At 30.6% G+C, this 22,590-nt stretch overlaps 1 protein-coding gene across 2 annotated transcripts in view; it reads right to left on the reverse strand.

Annotated features, from left to right (window-relative positions):
* LOC114339285 (galactosylgalactosylxylosylprotein 3-beta-glucuronosyltransferase P) overlaps positions 1 to 22,350 on the reverse strand; it is a 182,248-nt gene extending 159,898 nt beyond the window's left edge. Inside the window, exon 1 of one of the 2 annotated variants that reach the window (XM_050663383.1) lies at positions 22,161 to 22,350. The gene's annotated coding sequence lies outside the window, so the exon portion shown is untranslated. The remainder of the gene's footprint in view (positions 1 to 22,160) is intronic. The other variant, XM_050663384.1, reaches the window with a different exon arrangement.
* Between the last annotated feature and the right edge of the window lie 240 nt (positions 22,351 to 22,590).

A 22,590-nucleotide genomic window follows, 5' to 3' on the forward strand; every position in this document is an offset into this window, starting at 1 on the left:
TAGATTATTATGTATTTTTTTTTCGAAAAATTACTTTTGATTGGGTATTTTCACGGCTACCTAATGAAATTTTACGTAATTTTTGTTGCAATTAATGTTTGCTTAAAGAATGACGAATAACTTACAAACTAAAGCACTTAGGTATAGGGAATGCTTAAGAAATAAAAAAGTACCATAAAATATAATTTCAGTACAATACTAAAATACAGGGTGTTCCATTTAAGAAAACTCAGAAAATACTCATTCCGAGTTTCGACCCACCCTGTATACTAAAATTGAACATTTAGCTATACTATTAATGATTAACAGTAGTAGACTATACTAAAAATCGTTTGAACACAATATAAAAATTTGATGTCAAATCACTAAAATTCTACAGGGTGTAGATTTTGCTACGAAATTAACAAAAAAACGTAATTAACTAATAAACTACCTCGTATAATATTACAAAACCATATATTTTAAGAAAGGAAACATCGAGGAGAATCCAAACATGTAAAAATATACAGGGTGTTCCATTAAAAAAAACATAAGTTTGTGTCACCCTGTCAATAAGGACGACCCTGTATATTTGAAAATATTTTTAGATTATGGTACTATGTGTGCCCCAACTTTTACCTAAATAATTTTTTTTCGTATCTCTTACGACAAACGAGTAATTGGACTTTGTCACACTAATGCCCCACCCTGTATGTAATTAGTTAGCATGACGACTATCTTGGTTTCCATGACGATGATTCAAAACGACTGTTATTGTCTTCCCATTTGACTTTCGAATATTATGTCAAAATAATTTTATTTCATCGAATTGTCGCGTCAATTTCATTTCAACAGGAACACAATAAGATACATTTGAAATAAAATAGTAAATAATATCTAAATATTAGTTTATGTATTATATTGTATTATATGTATTATAATGTATTATTATAATCATGTATTATCATGTATTATAATTGTTTTAAGGCCATATTAAAATATCTACACGCGTGCGGAAAAGTAAAACGCGTGCGGAAAAGTGAAACTTTCTAAACTAAAACGCGTGCGCGAAAGTGGACATTTTTGCACGCTCGTAGAAAAAATCTTTAATCAAAACTTTAAGGTGATGGGTACGTAGTTTCGGCTCTAATGCTATTTAAATGGGATTCATTTTTTTTTTTCAAATCTTGAGAAAACTAATAAGTATTTTTGAAAAATTTAAACGCAGAATGAAAGATTACGTTCTTACCGAGAGCCGAAAGTCCCTGAAAGCTTCTGTAATGTTTATTTTACTAAGTTACAGGGGTGAAAAACTAAGAGAAAATGTAGTGTGATTTTTAATTTCAAATATCTCGTTCAAAAGAAACTTTTTATTTATTCTAAGGGACTTTCGGCCCTCGATAATAATTTAGTCTTTCATTCTGCGTTTAAATTTTTTAAAAATATTTATTAGTTTTTTCAGGATTTGAAAAAAATGGACACCATGTCCGTGGTGATATTTTCCAAATCGAACATTTGCTATGTTTGTCATACAACGCACTGAGTCAAATAGAATATGATGACAAGACAGAGACAATTTTAAATATTTGACATGGCATCGGGAATATTTTGAGTTGTTGATTAAATAATATTGATAGTGTATTTGATAAATAATTGATTCAAGACGTGAACTTAATAAAAAGTGAATTGTTTGTTATTTATGGACGATCCAAGCAGAGAATTGACCACTATATATTCTGTGATCCAAGTATTTTGTTGTTAAAGATGTTCAAAATTGTAAGCGTTCCATAGTAACAATATATTATTAAAAATCACTTTACACTTTTTCTCTTTTCTCGATTGAGTATTAGTTTTTGTTGTACTGATTGAAATGTTTACTTATCATCACCTTAGTGATAGGTGTTTTTTACGTATTAAATAAGGGTTTTATCTCTCCATCCATGCAAGTTGTTATAATTACTGCTGGTAGTATCAGTAAACATAATATTTGGAAAAATGTGCTTCATTGTTTACGTTATACAATAATCGTCAACAAAAATTTTCCGAACTGATCATTAATTAATAACATCACCTTAGCAACATAATATGTGAGTCATTTTTATTAAGTTTAAAGACCGGGCTGTATCGTCCCCCTTGCCAGCGAAATTATTCCGATTCGATTTTTTTGCACAAACTTACTCAAAAAGAGGTTCTTATAACATATCCACATGGTGCCGGGCGGTGCCGTGGTCGAAAAATTATTTAAACAATTTTTTTTAAACAAATTCACAAAATTAATTTTTTTATTTCGAACAATTTTTTTTAGATAATTTGGGTCATTCTGGGCAAAAAAGATCTCTTGTCATTTTTTTCTAAAGTTGATTGTGGTCGAGTTATATGCGATTAAAAATTTGAAAAATGCGAAAATGGCCATTTTCAAAGCTTAATAACTCAATTAAAAAATATTATTATGAAATTCAAAAAGTGACCAAATCAAGTCTAAAACCCCTTCTTCAAGGCACTGAAGAGATTTTTGTCATTGTTTTATTACAAAACTGTTATTTTTAATCATTAACAATTAGCGCTATAGTACAGATGTATCGTCGCCCCCGTTAGTGAAATTATTCTGATTCGATTTTTTTGCACAAACTTACTCAAAAAGAGGTCCTTATAACATATCCACAGGATGGCGGGCAGTGCCGTGGTCGAAAAATTGTTTAAACAATTTTTTTAAAACAAATTCACAAAAATAATTTTTTCACATCGAACAATATTTTTTACATAATTTGGGACATTCTGAGCAAAAAAGATCTCTTGTGATTTTTCTCTTAAAATTGATTGTTGTCGAGTTATACGCGATTTAAAATTTGAAAAATGCGAAAATGGCCATATAACTCGACAACAATCAATTTTAGAGAAAAATCATAAGAGACCTTTTTTGCTCAGAATAACCCAAATGATCTAAAAAAAGAAATCGTTCTCAATGAAAAAATTATTTTTGTAAATTTGTTTTAAAAAAATTGTTTAAACAATTTTTTGTTACCAAACCACCTGTTAGTAAACCACCTGTGGAGGTGTCATAAGGACCTCTTTTTGAGTAAGTTTGTGCAAAAAAATCGAATCGGAATAATTTCTCTAGCGGGGCCGACGATACAGCCCGGTCTATTACTTTGTTTTAAATACATAGTTAAATTAAGTTTAATGAAAAATAAAAAAATAGCCGTTAAAGTTAGTAAAAATCGTTAGAAGTAGAAAACTTTTAAGAACAATGTCTTGCTTAGAAATAGTCATAGAACCATGTTAATAGAACATTTTAAAGGTAGAATTGATTTTCCTAGTCTAACTGATTTTTATTTCTGCTAATTGTAGAAATACACCAGGGAAATAAGGCAAAAATATACCATGTTCGGGAAACTTGAGCAGCCAGGTTGCAAATGGGTTTTTTGGGTACTATATACCTAATACATTATAAATACAAAAATGCCCGTCACAGTTTGGACGAGAAATTTAGTTATTAACAAATAAGGGTCAAAAATGAGAGTTTTTTCGTTTAAACCGCTACAGGTAAAAATAGGGTAATTCAATGTCTTATTTATAATATTTCTCTTTTAGTAGATGAGCCAAGGTTTAAAATAGCTTTTTTGAATTTTGGTCCGATTATTTGTTGCTTCGGATATTGCAAAATAAAACTAAAATTTCGAAAATAAAAAATTTGCTATAACTTTTGTGAAAATGAATTTAGGACTTTCATATTGCACGAAAAGTTGAGTCAAAACAATGCTCAAAAAATTTTAAGACGATGCATCAACTAGTTTCAATTTAGCATCAATTTTATTCAACTTGTTTATCCCAAAGAGCTTTTTTTTCGCAATGTTATTGTTCAGAAAATAATAATGATACAGCAATTCTGTGAAAACAACATGAAAGAAGAATAGTCATACTTTCAACGCATTTTAAAAAATTGGTAAAAAGTCATTTTACTAAAATAGAGTCATTTTTGGCTTATAAACAATTTGAATAACTTTGTTAATATTAACTGTAGGCTAAAACTACAATGGAATTTAAAAAACTGGTATTTTTAAACGAATTTTTAAAGAAAAACTTTTCACCTAGGTTAATTACGGTCAAAGTTAGCCACTTTTTTTATTTAATTGACGGCTACTTTGTTTAGAACAATTAAGCAACCTAACTAGAGCCATTTTAAAGTTGAAGATATATAGGTTATGTCTAAAAGTTTGAGTAAACTTTGAACCTCAACAGAGTGGTTAATAAAGCTTTAAAAATGGCGTCCGAACAGAATTAATTCGTGGTCGGTGGAGGGGAATTACTAAAATACGTGCACTCAAAAAATGAGACTGATTCTGCAAACATATGCTGCGATCTGCGATTAATATCGCTGGAACTTGTTGATGGATTTTGATCATCATTTTTTTAATTTGGATGTACTTGTAGTCTTATGTACACACAACCCTACCTAACATTACAAAATGTTAGGGGGAACTCCCCTTATCACTCAGGGATATGAAAAATAGATTACGACCGATTATAAGACCTACCGAATATACATATATAATTTAATAAAAATCGGTCAAGCGGTCTCGGAGGAGTATGGAAACTAACACTGTGACAGGAGAATTTTATAGATGTAAATATATAAATGGCTATTAACAAATAGGGGTTGGTGATAGAAGAGTGAAAATTAAAGGTTGTGTGTATTTTTTAGTTCTACATCATATAAAATTAAGGTAGATAATTTTGTCCAAAAAAATAAAAAAAAATGTCAGGGGGCAACCCCCCTATAACTTATGGGTATAAAAAATAGATTAAAACCTCTTCAACGTCCTACAGGATAAACGTGTAAAATTTCATAAAAATCAGCCAAGCAATTTCGGAGTAGTATGGTAACTAACACTGTTACAGGAGAATTTGATGTATATAGAAGTTACTGCGAATTAAATAATTAAAGTGGCTAACTTTGAACCTAATTAACCTAGGCAAAAAGTTTTTTCTGAAAATTCGTACAAAAATACTAGCTTTTAAAATCCTAAAGTAGATTTGCTCTATAGTCAATATTAACAAAGTTATTCAAATTGTTTGGAAGCCAAAAATGACTCTATTTTACTAAACTTTTTTCGGAGTGATAAAAACGACTTTTTAATGATTTTTTCAATACTTTAAAAATATAACTTTTATTCTTGCATGTGGTTTCCACAGAATTGCTGTCATTATTATTTTCTGAACAATAACATTGCGAAAAAAAAAGCTCTTTGCGATAAACAAATTGAATAAAATTTAAACTAATTGACGCATCGTCTTAAAATTCTTTGTGCACTATATGGAATGTTTGACTCAACTTTTCGTGCAATATGAAAGTCTTAAGGCCATTTTCACAAAAGTTATAGCACATTTTTTATTTTTGAAATTTTAGTCTTATTTTGCACTTTCCGAAACAAAAAAGGATCGGACCAAAATTCAAAAAGTGCCATTTTAAACCTTGGCTCATCTACAAAAAGAAGAATATTATAAATAAGATGTTTAATTAGCCTATTTTTACCTGTAGCGATTTAAACGAAAAAACTGCCATTTTTGACCCTTATTTGTTAATAACTAAATTTCTCGTCAAAACTGTGACGGGCATTTTTGTATTTATAATGTATTAGGTATATAGTACCCAAAAAACCCATTTGCAACCTGGCTGCTCAAGTGTCCCGACAAAAACCTTATTTCTCTGGACTAAAAAGCTAATAATACCTAAAACTGCGTAGAGTAAAGTTATGGAACAATGTTTGCGAAAAAATAGGAAAAATGGCCCAAAAATGGTGTGATTTTGAAAAACCGTATCTCGGACACTATAAGTCCTAAACACTTCTACCAAACGTCATCTTAAAAAAATAGTAGAAGGTTTTTTTGTGAAGAAATTCCCGTACCTGTAACCATGTGGAAAAAAGTGCTGGGCCAAAATATAGATCGAACAATTTTAGTATACCTATATTATGTACGTTTAACATTTTTTTTCATCTTTGTAAGAAATTTATTGGCAAAGAAAAATCAAGCAGACAGTGTAATTGGCATCTGCTTAAAGCAAAATTTACAGGTATTACTAATGACGTCACTCTATCGACCAACATCTAAAAATATCTACTGTATTAAAAATTAGTGAACATAATTGAAAATGACACAATGTGGTACCTACATATTATAAGGTTTTATAAAACTCATTGGAGTTACTACATAGAAAATGCGTTAGGCTCAAATAGATAAATACATGCAGAGGGTGTTTCAAAAAAAGGTAACACTCTCTCTAGGATAGGTAAAAAACTGAAAAATAATTGGAGTTTGTTTAATAAAAAATTTTTGTAACGCCATCCGTTTTCAAGAAAAGGGCGTTGCAGAAAAAAAATACACACTTTTTATGATTTTCTCGAAACTACTGGCAACATTGTAACGAAATTTTTTACGAATGAGTTTTGGAAGCTGATACATCCCATGAATTTGTTTTTATATCTGACTCTCATAGAGGGCGCTAGTTACAAGGTTGGTGCGTATTAAGTATTATTCAATATTTTTATTCAACTTTTTAATATAGGGGTATATTTTTAAAGGGTAGAATTAGTAATCAAAATTCCAAGTGAACATCATTATAAAATTTTACACCAAAAATAGGTTATGTTTGTATTTGTATCGTCGATCGTCGTTTCATTTCATTGTTTGATGTCGTATTTTCTATTTTGGAATTTTGTATTCATTTGGATTTTGTTGGCTGTTTTTTTGTGTATTTTTTAAAACTTTTTTTTGTCATTTGTGAATTTTATAAATTTACCACAATGCACAGTGATTATTTAAGGAAATTATTATTGGAAACTCCAAATGTTGGAGGAAAAGGTAGGCGAAACAATTTTTATTTACTGTTCATTTTCCCTGATATTTATCAATAATGATGAATTTTGCAAGCAATAACATTATTTCCTTTATTGTTTTAGATATTCATATTGAAGCTGAAAATAATTGGAGATTTAGATCCATATACAATTAAGTCATCATATCTGGTAGAGTCTCACAGTTACTACTTTAAGCAGCAGATGAAAGCATACAAAAGCCTTTAGGCACATAAAAGCCTTCACAACTGGATTTGTTTTGAAAGTTGGAGTAAAAATTGTTAATGATTTCTATATTATAGTTGGAAAGGTATGCCTTTATTTTATCTATTCACCATGAAGAAATATAATAACAGTATTAGTGTCTTTTGTATAAATTGGTTTTAAATATTAGATTTATTTACGTTTATTTATCTGTATGAAACCAGACATATTGTCGTCCTAATTTGTAAACTGTGTAACTCCATATTTCTCTGAAAATGAGTTATTACTGCCATTTATTTGAAAAAATCCCTACTCGTTTAAAAAAAGGATGCACATGCATATTTGTACCAGAAGATTAAATAGTGACCTCTTCATATACACCATATCTCACTTGCGGCAAATTTATTACGAAAAATATGTTTGTCATACCACACGACTGACCTCACTGTTTAGAAAATTATATTTTCAAGAAAAAGTTGGTGGTAAGTAATATTAAATACTCATTAAACAATATACAAATGTTAGTAATATGTGTATCTATAAAATATTCCATTTTAGGATCCTATCTTTTAAAATTTAGTAGTATTCACATTACTCATATTTAGAGAAATAGTTTTTTGTGTCTCCTGTAAAATTTGGATAAATGGAGTTACACAGTTTATAGATTAGGTCGACGACATGTAATTGCTATAATAGAAAAGATAATAATAAACAGTCATGATTGTTTGTTCTAAAATTATATTATATGAATGTCTAATTTTAATTTCTCGATCATTGTAAAGAATGCAAATACTCTAATAAAAATAAATTTGTGTAGTTGAAGCATTCCCACAAAGATAAAATATTTTTTTTAGGTGAAGCATTCCCAAAAAGCTAATGCTAAACCACTAGATGCTTGGGTGATAGCCAGTTCCAATGGCATAGCAAATGCACATTGTATGTGTATGGCCGGTAATAGTGAAGTTTGCAGCCATATTGCAGCAATCTTATTTGCAGATGAGTATGCCCACAGCAAGACAGAAGACGAAGAACCCAATGCATGTACAGATGTTATAGCTATGTACATTCTCTGATGAAAAACTAATGAGTTTTGAAACTGTTTGCTCAGAGTGCTTGTTGCGCTCTCTAAACCAACTGAAATATAAGACGGCCTTGGCTTCATGTTGCAGCTATATGAAAATGGTAATTCATTTTTAATTATAATGTACTTCTTCATCATGAGTATTTATGTATTAGACTTTTAAGTGTGTATTATCAGATATCACGTGTGAATTGTTTTTATCATTTTAATTTGGTCATTACAGTCCCTTAATCAAAAAATATATTTTTCAGGTGTCTGTAGATCTTTTTGTATGCAAAAATGTGTAATAATTATTTGAAATCAATTTGAGGATTATAAGAGTATAGAAATATATGTGAGAACACAGACTATTATAGTTTTGTCCTATTTTTTATCATTCAATCGTCTTCCTTAAAATTTATAAATATAAAGCAGATAGTTTTCATTGAAATTCAATATATTGGGACTAAAGGTACGATTCGTACCTTTGATTCGTAATTGATGTTTGCAATTGCAAACATCAGTTGCAGTTGTCAGCGTTACGGACGTTATTATAATACTTTAAAGTATAAAAGTATACTTTGCACTATTTATTTGTATGAGACTGATTCCGACATCTGACTGCAACTCCTGTCCGGCAGAATGTCAGTTGCTATTAATTATGCAAATTAATAGTGCAAAATAATGACGTCTGTCATGGTGACAACTGTAACTGCCATCTGCAGTCGTTGTCGGAATCGTACCTTTAAAGTGTGTGGTATAATTATATATATTATATAACTTAAATGGTTTAAACTTAAGTTTGTTATTAAATTGTGACTTAAATGTTAAATTTGTTAATAAATGATTTATTAGTTTATATGTCGTTTCAGTTTTGACACAGTAAATATAATATAAAAAGTGAAAATTCTATGTAAGTTATATATGTTGCATTGAGGATATTGTAATTCTATGCATTTTAACGAGCCTTCCATTTGGTTTTACTTAAATGGAAAAATTGCAATACCAACAAGGCCCATACGAATAATTGAATGGGTCTGCCAAATAATGTTGTAAGCGCCACATGGTTTGTTTTTGAGAAGTCAAAGAAAAAATTTTAATATTGTGATAATGGTGAGCATATACATTTTAAGGGTTAGTAATACAGTTTTCAAATACAAAATACAAACTGTATTACTCACCTTTAAAATGTATAAACTCACCATTATCACAATATTAAAACTTTTTCTTTTACCATGTGGCGCTTACAACGTTATTCGGCGGACCCATTCAATTGTTGTGTATTTCTAAAGCCATGAAATGAAAAATAAATCTAAAAAACGACGCAAAATCGACGTAAAAACTACGTTTTTCATATCACGTATTTAAAACGTGATAAAAATGACGTGGGTTTTGGTGGGACATATTCACGTGATTTTCGACGTCGAAAAAACGTGATAAACTGACGTCGTTTGGTGATAATTATGACGTTTTTTCAACGTTTTGTAAACGTTATTTGGTTGCCTGGGGCATGTACCGTGAGTGGCCGGCTTTAGGCGAGTGTTTAGGAAACTCTAGTGTAGCTTTTACGAGTTATCCAGAAAAGTTTTCTAAAAGTAATTTTCCAAGTAAAAAAACATTTAAAGCCGTTGAACGACGTTGTCTAGAAACTGGGAATGTGAGACCATTTAAAATCAATTCTGGTAGATCAAGAACAACAAGAACAATTAACAAAAAAAAATAATATTTACTTGATCAATAAAAAATAATTTACTTGATCAAGATCCAACAGTTAGCGTAAGTAATATGGCAAGACAAACAAATAGGACTTCTTCAAGTACTTGGCGGATACTTAAAGAGCAGCAGCTACAATCCTTAACATTACAGACAAGTCCAAGAGCTGTTAGAGAGTACCAACAGAGAGTTAACCAAGAGAGAACCAAGAGTGCCGGTTAGAGTGATAAAAAAAATAAATCAGGCCAAGTACCCTCATTAACACTTTTGTTATAGTGCGCCACTGGTTTATTTAAGTACTAAGAGCAAACAAATTTTGGCTATTCATAATATAACAAGAAACAAGCTAATAAATGAGGAATGTTATAAATTCTTTTCTGCACGATTAAAAAATGTATTTATTGACGATTATAGAGAACACAATCATTTACTTAGCGTATAGACATTCGTCATCGTTGAATAGATTACAATAATTTGTTTATCATAAATCGCTGAAAATCAGGAAAAAAACAACCGGATATATTGTCACGATAATGTAAATTTACATGGTGCATTGGAAAAACATTTTTTTATTTGAATAAGAAAACCATTTCCTGTTGAAACAAAAATATGTAAATATCTCAAGGAGATGCTATAATATTAAAAAAATAACACATTTGGAAAATGTGTTATTGTTATTCCAAAAATTTAGAAAAAATTTCCAGCAACGTATTTTAAATTATACAAATTTTAATGCAAATCTTTTAATATTCATAAAGTTGTTATCAAGCCGTATTTTGAAACAGTCTATCTGTGTCTGTAGCTACATTCATCCTAGAACCTACGTGCTTCTTGATATTATCTACCCATCTCATTTGGGACCTTCCTCTGCTTCGTTTATATTTCCACGGTCTCAAATTTATAAGAATGGTGTTCCATCGCTCTTCTTTTTGTCTTCTTTTTGTGTTCGGCAAACCTCCATTTCAATTTTGCAACTTCTTGTCTAACATCCCTAGGTTTTGTTTTCTCTCTTATCCACTCGTTTCTCTTCTTATGCATTAGTCTTATGTGCAGGGCCGGATTTAAGGGACGGCAGGCTGGGCAGCTGCCCGGGGCCCCCACATTTCGGGGGCCCCCACAAAGTCCCAAACATAAGAGATTTATTTAAACAGATATTGGCAGGAGATACAAGAACAATAATGTATGACAAGTATAAAATGAAGGAGCGAAGGAGTGATAATATTGCTTTGTTCATGGTTATGTTTTTGACCTTCCACCGGGTGAGTGTATTGCTTCGTTTGTAAATTATTATCAAGTGATGAGAAGAGAATTTTGTGATAGGAAACATGCAGATGCAGATAGTAGGGTTATGGATCACGAAATGTCTAAAGCACACGAAAGAATTGGGCGTATTGATACTGAAGTAGCAAAACAGGCCGAAGAAATAAAGAATTATTGGAATATGGTAACTCAAAGACTAATTTTAGTGTTATAAAGTTTATTTGTGAAGGAGATTTAGCATTTCTCAGCGAAAAGGAGTTGTCGAGTTCATCACAAAATGAAAATTATTTGAAAATACTCCAGTTATTAGCTGAATATGATCAATTTTTGAAGCACCATATTTTAATAAATATTCAAATCCTGGAAGCGGACATGTCAACTATCTTTCATTCATCAACCATATATGTGAGAAAATTGTACATCTGATGGGTCAAAAAGTATTAAATGAAGTAGTTTCAAGGATTAAGAAGTCAAAATATTATTCAGTTCATACAAATCAATTAACTGTGATATTTCGTTACATAGAACGTTTCACTCCTGTTGAAAGGTTTACCATATTTTTGCCAAATCGCCGTCATAAAGCAGAAGATATTTAATTATCTAATGACATTTTTGCAAGAACATGATATCGATCTGAAAAACTGCAGGAGACCGTCCTACGTTAATGCGTCAGATATCAGTGGAAAATACAATGGTGTTCAGGCTGAAATTATAGAACAAAAAGGTACATATCCATACGTGGGTGCTCCGTGCTCGGTGTAGCTGCTTAAATGGATACGGCATGCGCTCCCCTACATATAAACAGCAAACCGGTTAAATCACTGGTTGGCGATCACCAACGTATCCACTATGTGGAGCTGCTACACCGGGCACGGAGCACCCACGTATGGATACGCACCTTAATATCTTGGAGTTGTGGATTCCTTGTGTCGCCCACTCTCTAAATTTAGTTTCAAAAGCTGCAACTGAGTGTTATCATGCATTATAGTGATGTAACGAATATCATTTTTTGAACATTCGCGAATACGAATGCGAATGCGATTATCTGCTACCGACATTCGCGAATGCGGATGCGAATGCGAATATTCAGTTTTTTTTAATTTGTTTCTGATTTTGTATTGTTTTCCAAATTTATAATGAGAAGTTAATTGATATTTAGTGTAAATCAATCTGAATCTTAAGCTTTATTACATAATACCAAATAATAAAATAACGTGAAGGCTGATAACATGATTATGTTAGGTTAAGTTACCTTTTCTTAATAAAAAAAAAGATGAGAAATGAATACATTTTGATTTAATTAACCTAATATTATCTTCAAATTATTATTTTTTTCTGATATTCATATTCGCAAAACATTCGCACAAATTTCGCGAATTCGAAGGCTAATGCGAATATGCAGAAATATGCGGATATTCGCAAATGCGAATGCGAATACGAATATTCGCAACATCACTAATGCATTAGCATAGCACCGCATTCTTTAATTTCTTAGAAAAACTAGCTTATATGTATTTTTCACTTCCTCTACATATAGATACAACTTAACAGAATGTTTAAAAGCTGCGTCTTAAAGGGACAGCAATACAGACCGTGCCAAAAATATTATTGTTCCTAAAAGAGCAAATACTACTAGATGGTCATGGAGGTAATGCCGCAAAATAACTAGTTAAAGGTTATAATCAGATTAAAGGAGCATTATCCAAAATTTCGGAAGACTATGAGCAACAATTTAAAACTCATTGAAAATTGTTTGTTGTACGTATAATCGAATGTGTTTACTGGAAACAGAGAGGATATCAGGGAGGACAAACAGCACAAGTCGTATTCTTCAAGATCCAAATATTGACCTTAATTCAGGAGTGGCAGCACTTAGATCACTTATACAAATTTTACAGTCAAGACGTGACAATTTCGAAAGATATGAGAACATCGGGGAAGTTTAGAACTCAAAATTTTATCGCTATTATAGATTACGTCTAAGTCAGAGGCTTTCTGCATATTATGATTCCATCCATTCCAATTTTGAATTTTTACATAATTTTGGAAAATTGAAAAATTTAACTCTGAATGAAATTGAAGCTCACTCACTAAAGCTTACCAACATTTATAGCAATGACTTAGAAGAAAACTTATGTGTCCATCTGGTACAGTTTATAAGATTCTTTAATTCATTCAATTCAATTCATGAATGATGCTTTTCCAAATGTTGAGGTGACACTGTGAGGTTAATATTTAGTTCTGATGCTAACTAACTGCAGTGGTTAGAGATCATTCTTAAAATTTAAGTTAATTAAAAATCGACTTCGGTCTATGATGGGCCAAGAGTGTTTCACTCATCTCTCTACAATGAGCATTGGCCACGATGTCTAAATGCAACTTATGTCCCACATAATCAAGAAATTTTCAATTAAAATATCTCGAAAAGTTCCCGGACTTTAACCATACATCTTACTATTATTTTTAATATTTTATTGTAACAAGTTACAGCTCTTGTACTTTTTATTATTTAAAATTATATTTATAAAAGTAGATCAATGTTTTTTTAATGGTAGGAGGCAGGGCCCCCACACCAATTCTGCCCAGGAGCCCCGACAGGCTTAAATCCGGCTCCGCTTATGTGCAACATTTGTCTTTCCACTTCCCTTTGCGTTTTTATGATTTGGTCCATGTTTGCTTTTGTAAACCATAAGTCAGAACAGGGAGTAGGCATTGATTATATAGGTACCTTGGATGTTGTGGATATCTTTTGTTTTCAAGGATGTAGCTTAGTTTGCGAAATGCCGCCCATGCCAGTCGAACTCGTCTTTTGATCTCTGCTGTTTGGTTTTCCTTGACACTTTGACCCAGATATTATATAATCGTGAACTTATTCTATTTCATCTTGTCAGATCCTCATCTGTCTTTGTTATGATTTTGGTCTTGCTGTAATTAATATTAAGGCCTATCTTTCCAGATTCTATGCCCAGAAGTGAAACAGCCTAATAGCCCAATAAAATAAAATAAAATCAAAATGTAATTCCGTACAGGTTGGAATAATTTTTTTATTAAAGTTGAGGTCAAGACAAAAGACATTTTCAAGAAAGTATATGATTCATATGAGCGGATCATTGTTTAAATAATTAAAAATTGGTAATTTTTGCAGAAAATTTACTTTTTTAACTGCGGCGGCAATTCTTGTTTTTATTAAGGATTTTACAATTTTTTTCTGCAAAGATGAAGAAACAGTATTTTTTCTACAACCACTATTCAAAGTGCACTTTTCTGCACGGTTTTATGTTAGCAAACTTGATATTTTCTCACAGTATAAGATATTTGACATTAGTGTGCAGAAAAGTGACGTTTCTGTGCCGCAAAGTGACGTTTCTGTGCCGCAAAGTTCTTTTCTGCACAGTTGACTACCTCATTCTGAGTAACGTTATATTCTGTTTACATCCGTGGACTATTCTTGTTCTCATGATCATTTTTCAGTGCGTCATTAATTATGACGTCATATACTGTATTGGGTGTGTCGAGACTTATTTCATGTAATTATTGACGAATCTGACAGATGCCAGAATCGTACTTTAGATGAAAAGCTTGTGGAATTAAACTAATTAGTAATTTAGTAGATTTGATTTTTACACAATATGTTAACATGTAGGTATTTTTTATAAAGGAGAATAAAATTAAAAGGTAAACAATATTGTTCATTAAATTTTTAAATATGGAAACATTAAAAAATGACACAAAACTATCCATACACTGTGTTTTTATCTTCTTCTCTAGGTGCTGTCTCCGCTTAAAAAGTTGGTAATCATCAGAGCGATCTTTATTTCTGAAACCGCGGCTCTAAATAATTCATTGTTATTACATCCAAACCAGTTCCTAAGGTTCTTCAGCCATGAGTTACTTCTCCTTACTATGGATATTTTTCTTGCATAATGACCTGGAGTATAAACTAACTTCTAACGAATTAAATTCTAAACCAAAATACAAAACTAACTTTTAACGAACTAAATTCTAAACCAAAACACAAAATAATGCACAAAAAAGTTGTGAAACACAAGGGAAGTCGAATTCGAAATTTCAAAATGACAGGTACACAAAATACTGACCTGAATAATAACCGTCACTTGACTCTTTGACACTTCTAAAAAATGGCCAAAATGGACGAAGTTTTCGTCAAATGTTCGTAATACGTGTATTTGATTGGCTAGAAAAAACGCGCGTTGTAAATATCAACGAATCAAACGTAGGTTAGGAATAGACATCTTATGTATATAACCATTGTAATGCTGCATTATTTTTGTGTTTAATCACGGAGCTACCGCTTTTTCCGTCTTATCAAACTTAATGCATTATTAGAAATCGAAAAACTGTGACGCACTGAAAAATGATCATGAGAACAAGAATACCGCATTCTGAGTAACGTTATATTCTGTTTACATCCGTGGTTAAACTTTAGACAAATATATAACCTTTAAGACAATTATTATATTTAACTATAGCATAGAAACTAAATTATGGATGTTACAACTGTTTTATTTTACAATTTTATTCTTATTAAACATTTTATAATTATCAAATAACCTATAAGGATTTATAAACCTGTGCAAGAGACGTCGAATGAAGTAGGTTTTGTGTAAATCCGTGACTGCATAAATATAATGTCAATAATGTGTAATAATTGTTTAAATTTAAACAAATTAAGGCAGTGCATTAATTTTTTAACTGATTTCTGTGCAATTTATTTAGGTATAAGGAATTTAAATTGATTAGTAGGTATTAATTAAATACAGTTTAAAATTTATCACATAGGTACCTATTATAATTAATCGTCGTTTGGAAATTGTGATTTTTATTTTTAGGAAAAACTGTGCTTGTAGAAAAAGTATAGTGTGAAACACGTGCAGAAAGGTAATTTCTCACTCGTTTGAATTGCGGCACTCGCTTGCGCTCGTACCGCAACTTTTCAAACTCGTGAGAAATTAGTACCTTTCTGCACTTGTTGCACAATATACTATTATATGAGACTTCCTAATTTAAATTTGACCCGTAATTTATTTAAATAATTTTAAATCAAAATTGAAAAACAAATTTCCAAAAAAATATTATTTACCATATAAATAAGCACTATAAAATATTTTGTTTTGCAGAAAAAGTTGCGCTATAATATCACTATAAATTGACAAAAAAATTGGTAGATAAATATTGAGTAGTTTATGAGAGATTTCATTTGTTTATAAAAATTGCCATTTTTTCATTTGCAAAAACGCGGTTGTTGCCGATAGAGTATACCAGTTTTTAGGGTCTCATTTTTTTTGCTTTAATGTATATTTTCGATAAATGTATTGACAAATTAAAATTTTAATTAAATACCCCTTCAAAATGGCGTTTCAAAATTGGTGTAATTTATTTAAAACTTGCTTTTTAAGAAAATTACCGGGATTAAAAATTTTGAATATTTTTTTCGATAATCGTGTTTCTGGTAGATTTTGACACACTTACAAAAGAAAAAAAATTCTAGATCCATTTTTTGCCGAGATAGCTTTTCCAAGTTCAAAAATCATAATTTGTTTATTTATCAATATTAACGTTTTAAAGTTCATGAGTACATCTATCAACCCTACTACTTAACAATGTCATTTATACATAGAGTTAAAATTTTAGAATATTTAAAAAAATAATGATTTTCGTAGCGACCTTAACTGAAAACATTTTGCTTGAAGAGTGGTGCAGTAGTACTTTGCAATATCTTCGTTAATAATGGGCCAATTTCAATGTTTCTTTTTATTTTATGGTAGCTCATAAAAATGGTAACATATATGTAAATTACGTATTTTTTATGGGAAATAAGCCACAATTTTACTAAAAAATGAATTTATTAACGTTTATTAATTTATTAATTTAATATTATATTATTTAATATTATTATATTAATTTATTAGTTTATTTATTAATCATTTTTTAGTAAAATTGTGGCTTATTTCCCATAAAAAATACGTAATTATAAAAATGCCACAAGGAAATAGCTTCAGAACAACATCTATGTAAATGACACTTTTAACAATAAATATTCGTCAATTTGTTATAAATATTTTGTTCATTTTTTTTCTCTAGATGTTATAAATAAAATTGACACAAAACATTTTTTATAAAATATTAACAAAATAATACTGAATTAGCATTAAAAATTTCTTAAATACTTTTTGCTTTGTACAATATTAAAATATACAATGAGCACGTAAAGGTAGGAATAAATTAATTTTCTCGAGAATGGACGATTTTGGAAAAAAATCCGAAACAGGTCAATTTTTATTTTTAAATTACGACTTCTTGGCATATATATCATACTAGTGACGTCACCCACCTGTCCGTGATGACGTCATCGATGATTTTTTAAATGTGAATAGGTGTCGTGTGATAGCTCATTTGAAAGGCAATTAAATTCTCTATTCAGTAGTATAAACACTAACATAATTATTTATACAGGGCGTCCAAAAAAATATTTTTGAAATATATTTATTGACATAAAAGGAGGAATGTATGTAATTTATTTAATTCAAAATACATTTTACTGCTCTCAGAAAACAGAAAATAATGTTTATTTAACAAATAAATATTGTTTTTTGCTTAAATTCAATATTAATGCAGCCACCCACCTTCCTCTTGACAGTTTGAACATTTAATTTAAGCGAAAGCGATGATTATTTTTATGATAAATATACATTTTTTTCTGTTTTCTGAGAGGAGTAAAATGTATTTTGAATTAAATAAATTACATACATTCTTCTTTTTATGTCAATAAATTTAGTACGTAAAATTTTTTTTGACACCCTGTATAAATAATTATGTTAATGTTAAAAATACTGAATAGAGGATTGAATTACATTTCTAATGAGCTATCACATGAACCCCATTCTGATTTAAAAAAATCATCGATGACGTCATCACGCCCAGATGGGAGACGTCACTAGTATGATATATATGCCAAAGAGTCGTAATTGAAAAATAAAAATTGAAATGTTTCGGGATTTTTTTTTCCAAAATTATCTAGTCTCGAGAAAATTAATTCCAACCTTTACGTGCTCACTTTATATGTATTTTACATTTAATTTTATAATCTTTTTAACAGGCAATACACTAAAAATTGTGTATATATTTGTTAATTTTTATTCACTTATATAGGTACTATATTTATATAGAGGTTGTCCTCCATTTTTTATATATTATATTTTGTATTCACATTATCTTTTCGAGATTTTGCCAATGATTTGTACAAAGAAAAAAGTTTTTATGATTTTTTAAGAAAAATTTACTATTTTCTTAAATTTTTAAAACAAAAATTTGTTTTAATACTCTTTTGTGATTATCTTTGGTGCCAACTTTTGTTTATCACAATACTAGAGAAAAAAATTGTTTATAACGAATTATTGATTATTTATGACAAAAAGGGTCATGCAGATGCTATTATTTTTATATGCTACCCCAAATTAAAAGAAAACATTGAAATTGGCCCATTATTAACAAATATATGTATTGGAAAGTACTCCTCCGCCAATTTTCAGACAAAAATTTTCATTTAGGTGCTACGAAAATCATCATTTTTCAAATGATGATTTTTCATCATTCTACAATTTTGATTATGTGTATAAATGACATTGTTAAGTAGTAGGGTTGATAGATGTACTCACGAACTTTAAAATGTCAATACTGATAAATAAACAAATTATGAATTTTCAAACTGGGAAAAGCTATCTCGGCCAAAAATGCTTCTAGAAAATTTTTATTCTTTTATGGATATATGTCAAAAATTACCAAGAATGCGAATATCGAAAAATAATTTCAAGATTTTTAATCCCGGCGATGTTATTAAAAAAATTAATTTTAAACAAATTACACCAATTTTCAAACGCCATTTTGGAAGGGTGTCTAATTGAAATTTTGATTTGTCAATACATTTATCGAAAACATAAATAAAAGCAAAACGAATGAGACCTTAAAAACTTGTATACTCTATCGGCAACAACCGCGTTTTTGCAAATGAAAAAATGATAATTTTTTATAAACAAATTAAATATCTCATAAACTACTCAATATTTATCGACCAATTTTTTTGTTGATTTATAGTGATATTATAGCGCAACTTTCTCTGTAAAACAAAATATTTTATAGAGCTTATCTATATTGCAAATAATATTTTTTTGGAAATTTGTTTTTCAATTTTGATCTACAATTATTTAAATAAATTAAGGGTCAAATTTAATTTAGTAAGTCTCATATAAAAGACTGTTTCTTTATCTTTGCAGAAAAAAGTTGTAAAATCCTTAATAAAAACAGGAATTACCGCAGCAGTTAAAAAAGTAAATTTTGTGCAAAAATTACCAATTTTTAATTATTTAAACAATGATCCCCTGATATGAATCATATACTTTCTTGAAAATATCTTTTATTTGGACCTAAACTTTTATAAAAAATATATTCCAACCTGTACGGAATTACATTTTGATTTACATGTATTGTAATTTTATTTGATCGGTCTATAATAAGTAAAATATCATCTGAGCTGATAGGGGGATTTGCGAATCGAGGATCAAAACTATGGACATCCTAAGTCTTGACGTCACAAAATTGGGAGGAGCTTATATTTGACTATTTGACTCCAAATAGTTTTGTTTATAATGTTAAACACTCATAAGGAATTTTTAATTTATTGTTTACGTGGTTTGTGCGACAAAATAAGACTTTTTATTTATTTATTTAGTTAAAGAAACGTGTCAATTAAGAGATTTTTATTCGTTTTTGCCCACGTGAGTTAATTTATTAATGCAATGATTAGAACGTAAACGGTTTTGAGGTTATGTTTATTTTCAGCCATTAAGGAATAAAAACCACCTGAGCAAAAACGAATAAAAATCTCTTAATTAACACGTTTCTTTAACGAAATACCTAAATGAAGTCTTATTTTGCCACACAAAGCACATAAATGAAAAATTCCTTTTGACTATTTAACCTTACAAACAAAATTGTTTGGAGTCAATATAAGCTCCTCCCAATTTTGTGACATTTGTGACGTCAGACTTAGGCTGTCCACTGATGACCTCTGCTGATGATCTAGATATTTTCAGAACTCTAGGAAGAAACAGGTAGTCTGGGCCTTCGAATAAATGAAGAGAAGACGAAATACATGTTCGTAACCAAAAATCCAAGACCAAGAGCTAGTCAGAACATAACTATTAATGACCACAACTTCGAAGTAGTAAAAGAAAAGAGTTTAAATACCTCGGGGCGGTAATCACAGATGATAACCACATAGAAAAAGAGGACTCAGAAAGGATAGCTGCGGGGAATAGAGCATTATACTGCGTACCATCATTCTTAAGATCTAAGCTGCTAAAAAGAATATCTAAATTAAGATTGTACATGTCAATTATTCGCCCAGTTGTTACATATGGTAGTGAAACATATGGACTCTACCTCAGAGGGAAATAAGTAATCTGCTGGTATTTAAAAGGGAGGTTTTCAGGATGATATTTGGCCCTCAAAGAGGTGAATTGGCATGAGGGTGGAGAAGGAGCGGCAATGCTGGATTGCTGGAAAACATCGTCAGAAGATGGGCAAGTCATGTGGTAAGATCAGAGGAAGACGGTGTTAAGGACAGCATTTTTTGATAGACCAGACGGTAGAAGATCAGTAGGCCGTCCCAGAAAAAGATGGAAGGATGATGTTGAAGCCGATTTATGTAGGATTGGGGTACAACAACGGGAAATGGAAGCGCAAGATCATAGAAGATGGAAGGCCATAAAGGATGAAAAAGACTGGCCAAAACCAGTCAAGAAGAAGATACAGGGATAAAACGTGCTGTATCTTAGTTATTGAGTAAGTAAGATATATTAAGTATAGCCTTTTTGCAATCCTCTACCTTATCCGCTCTATTTGCGGTTAAGGGTGAAAATCAACATATTTATTACTGTTAAACAAAAAATAAGCATAAACACAAATATACCTCGACAGCGTTACCCCACGAAATTTCTAAAGAAAATGTACGCAAAGTTTCACGTGGATCGAGCAAGTAGTTTTTGAGTTATAATGTCCACCGCCTTCGAAAAAGCAGTTTTGAGAAAAACGCGTTTAAAATTTTGACAACTTTGTCTTTGTCTTCTTTTTTGCCTGTCAAATTCTAAAACGTGATGCACACCGAAATATGTTTTTGAATTGCGGAGTAATCTACAAAAGAGAAGGGGAACAGTTGCTGAACGTTTCTCACTACGCTCAAGCGTGTTGGCGCGTAACCGCGTCAAAGCGAAGGTAGGGATATTCTACATGCTGTATATCTGGTAATACTCCGTTCAATAAGTTTTCAGAGATTATTCTCGAAGTTATGCACTGTCATTTAAAATAAAAAAAATTAAAAATTTCAAACCATTACTCCCCCTCCCCTCCTTAACGTAGCACAAATTTAGTATTCATTGCAGATATTTTCATTCATTGCGTTCTTATCGTAGAAATACATCTGGATTTTTTTAAGGGGCAAAACACAGTCCTTGTTCTATTTTCGTAAAATTTGATTGAATATTATATGGCATAGATTTTTAATCCCTAGTGTTTATGGGTTGTCATGGTAATATGAAAAGCGTGATACGGACCGCAGGGTTACAGAAAGGGGGAGGAATAATCACCGTCATGCAATGCATTACCTAGTAGCAATTATCATTAAAATTTATGGTCTTTGAATACTTTATCTAATCAGAATCTTATTATTTATATTGATTTCAGTAATTACATTGTATATTGTATTTGAAAATCGGATCCAATTAGCTAATACACAAACTTCGACCGGTTATTGAAAAAAAAATTGGAAACGATTATTGCAAATGTAAAACAATAAAATAGTTCACAGGGTTGAATGTTGGTTAATACATTTTATTTCTAATTAAATGCCAGAATGATTTGCAATTGAAATCTTCTAGGATTTAGCAGATATAAAAGCTTAAACTGGATATATTGATCACATATAGGAATTGGCATGTTGCGCCAAAAATCCCCCGGTAATACATTAATTAAAAACTGCTAAAGGGGACACACATAAAAACACTACCGATACTTACCTTGATTTGAAGTATTCTTTTGAATTTTCTCCAAATCCATCAAACATTATTAATAATCGTTTATTAATAATAATGTTGTAATAGTTAAATGATAATTACCATTGAGCTAGCTGTCATAGTTTTTAAACGTTAAGTGACTTGAAATTTGATTGATCGCTTGTCTGGAGTTTCATGTTTTACTTGCCACTAACTATTGAATCGGGTTTTCAACCATACTCTAGATTCACCCTATGCGGCAAGTAGGGCTGTCATCCCTTGTTTTATAACGAACACTGCCATCTATACGGCAAAACCATGACTATCATGGAACGTAAAATACTTTCCTGTATGACTGTCAACGTAAAACTGCATGGATTTTCTGCTGCGTAGAATATTGAATTTCACTAGATGGGGCTATTTGGCATGAGGTACATAAATGTGCCAGAGATGT

The sequence above is a fragment of the Diabrotica virgifera genome, chromosome 10, assembly GCF_917563875.1.
Source record: "Diabrotica virgifera virgifera chromosome 10, PGI_DIABVI_V3a".
NCBI lineage: Eukaryota > Metazoa > Arthropoda > Insecta > Coleoptera > Chrysomelidae > Diabrotica > Diabrotica virgifera.